Source organism: Crinia signifera, chromosome 1 (genome assembly GCF_055691185.1).
Source record: "Crinia signifera chromosome 1, ASM5569118v1, whole genome shotgun sequence".
Taxonomy (NCBI): domain Eukaryota; kingdom Metazoa; phylum Chordata; class Amphibia; order Anura; family Myobatrachidae; genus Crinia; species Crinia signifera.
In genome coordinates this window covers 604335-612275 of record NC_139217.1, presented here as the reverse complement: position 1 = coordinate 612275, position 7941 = coordinate 604335, and positions in this window count along the sequence as shown.

Genomic DNA, 7941 nt, shown 5'->3' with positions numbered 1-7941 from the left:
TATTTCCCTCCAGTAGCACACATACTCATCCTAATGGAATAACCTGTTTGGATTATTCAGTATAACATCCTATTATTGTCCGACATACAGCCCTGTGATGTCCCCTGTATACAGCAGTCTGGGGAACACAGCTCAGATATGAATACAGTCAGTGATAATATCCGGTTATCGCCGGCAATTCTCTTTGCTGAAGCGCAGAAAGAGGCGGGAGAACAACATATGACGGAAAGGGGCGTGGCCTGGTTTCGTCACAATACACAATAGTTTTTCTATTTTTGTCACTATAATCAGCTCTATGCCCACTGCCCACGGGCATCGAGGACAGCCCCGTACTTCAGCATGGGCAGGTAAGTTCTGGAGGGGGGAACCCTTATTTGGGGGGGGGGGGGGTCCCTACTTCCCCAGGACCCCTGCCTATGCTGACAGGTCAGGGGAAAACGCTTTGGCCGGGGGGACTTGTATAAAAAAGTCTCCCCCCGGCTGTGGCATTACCCTGCTGGCTGGTTTAGCCCGCTGCTGGTTCTTGAAATACGGGGGACCCCTACTCATTTTGTCCCCCATATTTTGGTAACCAGGACAGGCCCTTGAGCCTGGTGTTAGTTTTATAAAATCCTGGGGACCCCTATTTGTTTTGATGTGATTTTATGAAACCAGGACCGGCTCTTTGAGCCCGGGGCTGGTTATGCGCAGGAGGGGGGACCCCACGCAGTTTTTATTCTGACTTTTTTGTTTTAACCCTTTTTTTAGACCAGAACTATGCACAGATCACAATGATCGGTGCATGGTTTAGACAAATTCGCTAGTCAGGACCTGGTCTATTTGTTTTGCAATTTTCAGTAACCTTTACTAAAAATCGCATCCCATTAAATTGCCGATTTGTATACTTTTTAATGGGAAAACATCTGGATGCAATTTTTAGTGTTACTAAAAATTGCACCTTTAAAATGTGCGAAATCGCGGCGAAATGTGTGATTTTTTTTTTTGCCGCAAATCGCATCATATAAAATTTGTGATTTTTGGAAAATTACCAAAAACGGCAGTTCTTGCGAAAATGTCACCCTTGGTGTCATGTGTTGTTTTACAATAGTAAATGGACATTGATATTGATTTATAGACCTGCAATGCGTTAGACCAGGGGTGTCCAAACTTTTTGCGACGAGGGACAGTTTTGGTGAGGTGAAAATGTGGGGGGCCGACGATTCAGCCTGACATTCTTTGAATCATTAATCGCATCAGAATAGTCCCCCACTCTGCCCCCATTCACTTTATGTCCCCCCAGCCTGCCCCTTCACTGTATATTCCCTAGACTGACCCCCCTTTCTCTGTATGTCCCCCAGCCTGCCCCTCCTTCACTTAATGCCCCCCACTCTGGCCCCTTCACTGTATATTCCCCTGCCTGACCATCTTTCTCTGTATGTCCCCCAGCCTGGTCCTCCTTCACAATATGTCCATCATTCACTGTATGTCCCCCACTCTGCACCCATTCACTCTGTCCCCAAGCCTGTCCCCCCTTCTCTGAATGTCCATCACTGCCTCCATTCACTGTATGTCCCAAAGCCTGACCCTCCTTCACTGTATGTCCCAAAGCCTGACCCTTCTTCACTGTATGTCCCCCAATCTGCCCCCATTCACTATATGACTCCCATTCACTATGTCCCACAGCCTGCTCCCCCTTCTCTGAATGTCCATCACTGCCTCCATTCACTGTATGTCCCCCAACCTGACCCTCTTTTACTGTATGTCCCCCACTCTCCTCCTATTGACTGTATGTCCCCCTGCCTGCCCCCTCCCTTCTCTGTATGTTTCTCAGCCCCTTGTGTGAGCCAGAGGATGGAGAGGCAGGCACTGCAAGGACGGGAGATGCTTGGGCTCCCACTGCCGCCCTCCTCCACTCTGCATGTCACGGGAGCAAGCTTACCCCCCTCCCCACACACTGCTGTCACTGTGATTGCGGAGGAGGGTGATATACAATTGCAGCTGCAGGGGTAGGACACATACTCACCCGAAAGACGCCAAACACATCTCACTGTGGCAGCCGGCACCTCCTCACTGCTGCAGACAGCAAGGTAAAGGCACCCTCGCCGGGGCCCCACCTTTAGTGTTTAGTGCTGTGTGTCCCGCATCTGATGCTCCCCCGCTTCTGGCTGGAGGCTACGGGCCGCTTGAAATGACAGCACTGGCCGCAATTGGCCCCCGGGCCTGACTTTAGACATGCCTGGCTAAGAGGATACCCCTAAAGTGTACTTTTGGGAGACTCTTGAATTGCTCTGAATATGGAGAATGATGTTGAAGTTGATATATGATTTGGGTGTTTTATATATTGAATGAATTTAATTTTTTTTTAAATTAAATATATTGAAAATCCTGGTGCATTAATGTACATACAGTACATCAAACGTAGTTTAACAAAAGTCTACATTTATGCACCACTTTGTGGGGGGTATTCAATCTGTGTGGCTATCGGCCGATTTTCTACAATGCCATACAATGCAATAGGATGTGATTATAAATTGTATAAGCACCATAATGGGTGCTTACAATGCTTAAATGCACCCCCAGGGCACCCCGAAGCGTGGTGAGCACAGCGGTATGCGTCCTACGACCTTTTTATACCCCCACTATCCACGTCGGCGTGGAGTTGAATTTATAAAGTGTGGCGAGCGCAGCGAACCACCGAGCCCGAAGCGTAGGGAGGGGACGCGGATACCTTTACAGGTATCCGCGTCCCCTCGCGGGCTTCACAGGTATCCGCGTCCCCTTGCAGGCTTCACAGGTATCCCGCGTCCCCTCGCAGGCTTCACAGGTATCCGCGTCCCCTCGCAGGCTTCACAGGTATCCGCGTCCCCTCGCGGGCTTCACAGGTATCCGCGTCCCCTCGCGGGCTTCACAGGTTTCCGCGTCCCCTCGCGGGCTTCACAGGTATCCGCGTCCCCTCGCAGGCTTCACAGGTTTCCGCGTCCCCTCGCGGGCTTCACAGGTATCCGCGTCCCCTCGCGGGCTTCACAGGTATCCGCGTCCCCTCGCGGGCTTCACAGGTATCCGCGTCCCCTCGCGGGCTTCACAGGTATCCGCGTCCCCTCGCGGGCTTCACAGGTGTCCGCGTCCCCTCGCGGGCTTCACAGGTATCCGCGTCCCCTCGCGGGCTTCACAGGTTTCCGCGTCCCCTCGCGGGCTTCACAGGTATCCGCGTCCCCTCGCGGGCTTCACAGGTATCCGCGTCCCCTCGCGGGCTTCACCGGTATCCGCGTCCCCTCGCGGGGCTCCCTGCTCTCGCCACGCTTCGGGCTCGGTGGCTCGCTGCGCTCGCCACACTTTGTAAAATCAACTCCACGCCAACGTGGATAGTAAGGGTTTGAAAAGGTCGTAGGACACGTACCACCACCCCTCGGGGGCTCTCTATGCTCGCCACGCTTTGGGTTCACGTTTATACTTGGGGGGTGGCGTGGGGGTGCATTTAAGCATTGTAAGCACCCATTAGGGTACTTATACAATTTAATATTGTATATGCGTTAAAATCGCATTGTATGCCATCGGGTGTATGGCATGCGATTCGATTAAAAAATCGGGCGAATAATTATCGGGGCGCCGTGCTAGTACACAAGTAAAGTCGAAGATGAATTGTTGGAAACAGCAGCTAATTGTGGAATTAGCGACCGATTCCGACAATTTACTGTAGTGTTCGATTCTGTTAGAACGCGTCCGTTCCAACACTTCGGAACACTGAATACCTACTGTCGAGTTACAGGCAGAAGGGGTGGAAAATAGCAGTGAATACGACTGTCAGGAACGTCCTGACCGTCAAATTTGGGATTGAGTACCCCCCTGTATGTGGAACTATCTCTTATATATCTGGCTACATCTGTCACTCAAAGTGTGTGATTGTATGTATAACAGGAGGGACACATTGCTCTGTTTCTGGACTTCTCCCTTAATTAATGATTGCCAGCACCTGTGTTGAAGCACCTTTCTAATCAATTAATAACATGTGTGAAACAGGTGATGGCAATCATACATTATGAGGGAAGTCCAGAAACAGAGCAATGTGTCCTCCTGGAGAGGGACATGCTGGGAGGTATGTGACTGACTCACATGAAAGAGAACCAGCCCAGTGAGCCCACAGTGCCAGACATCCTCTGACTCATGTTGCCCAGCAAAGACACTGTACCAGGTGAGCACCCCCCGCCGCCCCACCCACGATTCGCCCCCCCCCCCCCTGTGTCCCCTATCCCGCGATTCGCGGCACCCCCCGCGACCCCCCCTCCCACTATTCGTGACAAAACACACCCCCCGCAACCCCCCCTCCCGCGATTCGCGGCACCCCCCCGCGGTTCGTGGCAACCCCCCCCGCGATTCACGGCAACCCCCCCGCGATTCACGACACCCCCGCGACCCCCCCTCCCGCGATTCGTGGCAAACCCCCCTCCCTCCCCATGGCTATGGTCGACAATGAAAAAGGTTGACATGAGATTTTGAGATTTATTTTTAATTTTTTGAATGTTCTCATATTCATTCTCATGTGTCGACATGGACACCAATGAAATGCCACACTTATGTCAACATTAACATGTATTGACCTTTCTGTGTTGATTTTTTCTTGTGGCGATTCGCGGCATTCCCCCCCCCCGCGACCCCTCCCGCAATTCACGCCACCCCACCCTGTGACCCCCCCACCCGCTATTCGCCGCCAACCACCCCTCCCGCGATTCACGGCAACCCCCCGAGCCCTCCCTCCTGCGATTCGCGGCAACCCCCTGCCCCCGCGACCCCCCCTCCTGCAATTCGCTGCAACCCCCCGCGCCCCCCCTCCCGTGATTCGCGGCACCCACCCCACAACCCCCGCGACCCCCCCTCCCACAATTCGCAATCCCCCCCTTGAGCGATTCACGCCCCACTCCTGCGCTTTGCGGACCCCCACCCCCTCCCGAGATTCACCAACACCTGCGCCCCCCTCCTGCAATTCTGCCCCCTCCCTCGATTCACGGCACCCCCTGCGCCCCTCCCACAATTCACGGCACCCCTGCTCCCCTCTTTAGTCCCCCATATGCCCACACACCCCTATCACTACCCAGCTTCCTGCTATCCTGAACCATAACTTCCACCACTGTGGAGTCGCTGACGCTGTGTTGCCCACATACCCCTATCATGCCTCATAGCCCAGCCTCCTGCTCTCATGCACCCTAACTCCCACCCAGTAGGAGGAGACACTGACTCAGGGCCACCGTCCTGTACTCCTGTACTGCCACGCTGGACCCTCACCCACTGGCAGAAGCTGCACAGTATCTACCACCCTCCTCTTTAGTCCCCCTTATGCCCACACACCCCTATCACTACCCAGCCTCCTGTTTTCCTGTGTTGTGACCTCCGCCAGTGGGGAGCCGCTGACTCAAAAACACCCTACTATACTATTACACACACACCTCAACAACACGCACCCCCCCCCCCACACCCACAAATGTCACTGTACCCTCCACACTATCAATGAACATCTTACTCTGTAACCGCTTTTTAATTAAACAAAACAATACACACCCCCTTCCACATCATATGCTCTCTATTTAACACATTTCACCTATAACTCAAGTTGCAATACAGGCATCTTTCATACAATTCTAACCATATTTCTCACAATACAAACATTCACAAATTAAGGGGGTGCAGCCCCTTACGACGGTGTGAAGAGCGCCCGTAGGGCGCGATGAATCACCTAGTAATAAATATTGTCTTTAGCTGCTGTGGCAAATGCAGTTGTAACAATCTATAAATGACAGTATGTGTTTCTGTTTTAACTTTTCAATTGCACAAATCTGTAATGCCAATTAGTTCATTAATAGATTGTATCAATAAATACTCTAATTTAAATGACATTTACATTCATTAGCTGTGTGTATGTAATATTCAGTAGTTTTATTCTTTATTGTCAGCAAGGAATAAATGGAGTTACATTTATATTATAATAAGATAAACACATACAATCTGATAACACATACCTCCCAACTGTCACGATTACAGCGGGACAGTCCCGATTTTCGGGTCCTGTCCCGCTGTCCCACCCACGGCAGGCATTGTCCCGCTGCGGGGGGTGGCAGTTGGGAGATCCCCCAATCTAGTAGAATAGATGCTGTGTGCATGCGCACAGCGTCTATTCTTGTATGAAAATTAGGTTGCGGCTAATTGGCATAAGCCGCGCCCACATTTGCATACGCCCGCCCCCTTTTCGGACGCTCGTGCGGCGAAGAGTGTCCCTATTTCATCAGGACAGAAGTTGGGAGGTATGGATAACACATATGGATGGCGTACACTGCGCTAGTAAATGCATATCACAGTTACATTCATAGATAGGTGCCAATATTAATCAATAAAAACAATTTATTAATACATAATAAAAGATGTAGATAAAAACTGAATGGCCATGGATAACAACACTAAGTGGCATTGAGTGCTCGAATATATGGAGCTTCTGGCAGGGAATAACAGTTAGTGATCAGTCCATACGGTGCAAAGGATGAGATCCGTTCCTATGGTGCCTTTAAGGATGTCCTTGTTGTGGTCCCGTTCAACGGGGGGTCCACCCTAGTAGGGTGGCGATGTATTTGGGGGGTAGCACTCCCTGGCCAGATGGTAAGGCGCCCACTTCAGTGGACTCAGGACAAATCCTCCAAAACTTGGGGAAAGGACAAGATACATTTAGGGTGGGCTGGTTCAGACTCAGGTGAAATCTCCCAGTGCTTGCAGCAATTTGTATGGGACTGTAGGTTCCCTCTCCTCCACCGTATGGACTGATCACTAACTGTTATTCCCTCCCAGAAGCTCCATATATTCGAGCACTCAATGCCACTTAGTGTTGTTATTCATGTCCATTCAGTTTTTATCTACATCTTTTATTATGTATTAATAAATTGTTTTTATTGATTAATATTGGCACCTATCTATGAATGTAACTGTAATATTCATTTACTAGCGCAGTGTACACCATCCATTTGTCCTGTCCACCTTTACGGGTTTGACCACCCTTTTTAGTACACTGCAGCTTTGATAGGGCAACTCATCATTTTGCACCCCCCCACCTTTGATAACTTGTTATCCCCTACCACCCCCTGAAAACACATATGTCTAGCCTTACTATGGTACACAGCTCTAGACGCCTGTTAATAATAAGTGGTATGCTGATATCTGCAGCATTTGGGTGACCTTTTACCACCCAGTCATGCTCCTCACCCATAAATGGGATGTAGCTGAGATGCCTGCTACTCTATGCCACCCATAGATGCGTATGATCATCTCTGCTGCATGTGTGGTGGCCTTCTACCACCCAGTCATGCTCCTCACCCATAAATGGGATGTAGCTGAGATGCCTGCTACTCTATGCCACCCATAGATATGTATGATCAGCTCTGCTGCATGTGTCGTGGCCTTCTACCACCCAGTCATGCTCCTCACCCATACATGTGATGTAGCTGAGATGCCTGCTACTCTATGCCACCCATAGATATGTATGATCATCTCTGCTGCATGTGTGGTGGCCTTCTACCACCCAGTCATGCTCCTCACCCATAAATGGGATGTAGCTGAGATGCCTGCTACTCTATGCCACCCATAGATACTGTATGTATGATCAGCTCTGCTGCATGTGTGGTGGCCTTCTACCACCCAGTCATGCCCCTCACCCATAAATGGGATGTAGCTGAGATGCCTGCTACTCTATGCCACCCATAGATATGTATGATTAGCTCTGCTGCATGTGTGGTGGCCTTCTACCACCCAGTCATGCTCCTCACCCATAAATGGGATGTAGCTGAGATGCCTGCTACTCTATGCCACCCATAGATATGTATGATTAGCTCTGCTGCATGTGTGGTGGCCTTCTACCACCCAGTCATGCTCCTCACCCATAAATGTGATGTAGCTGAGATGCCTGCTACTCTATGCCACCCATAGATATGT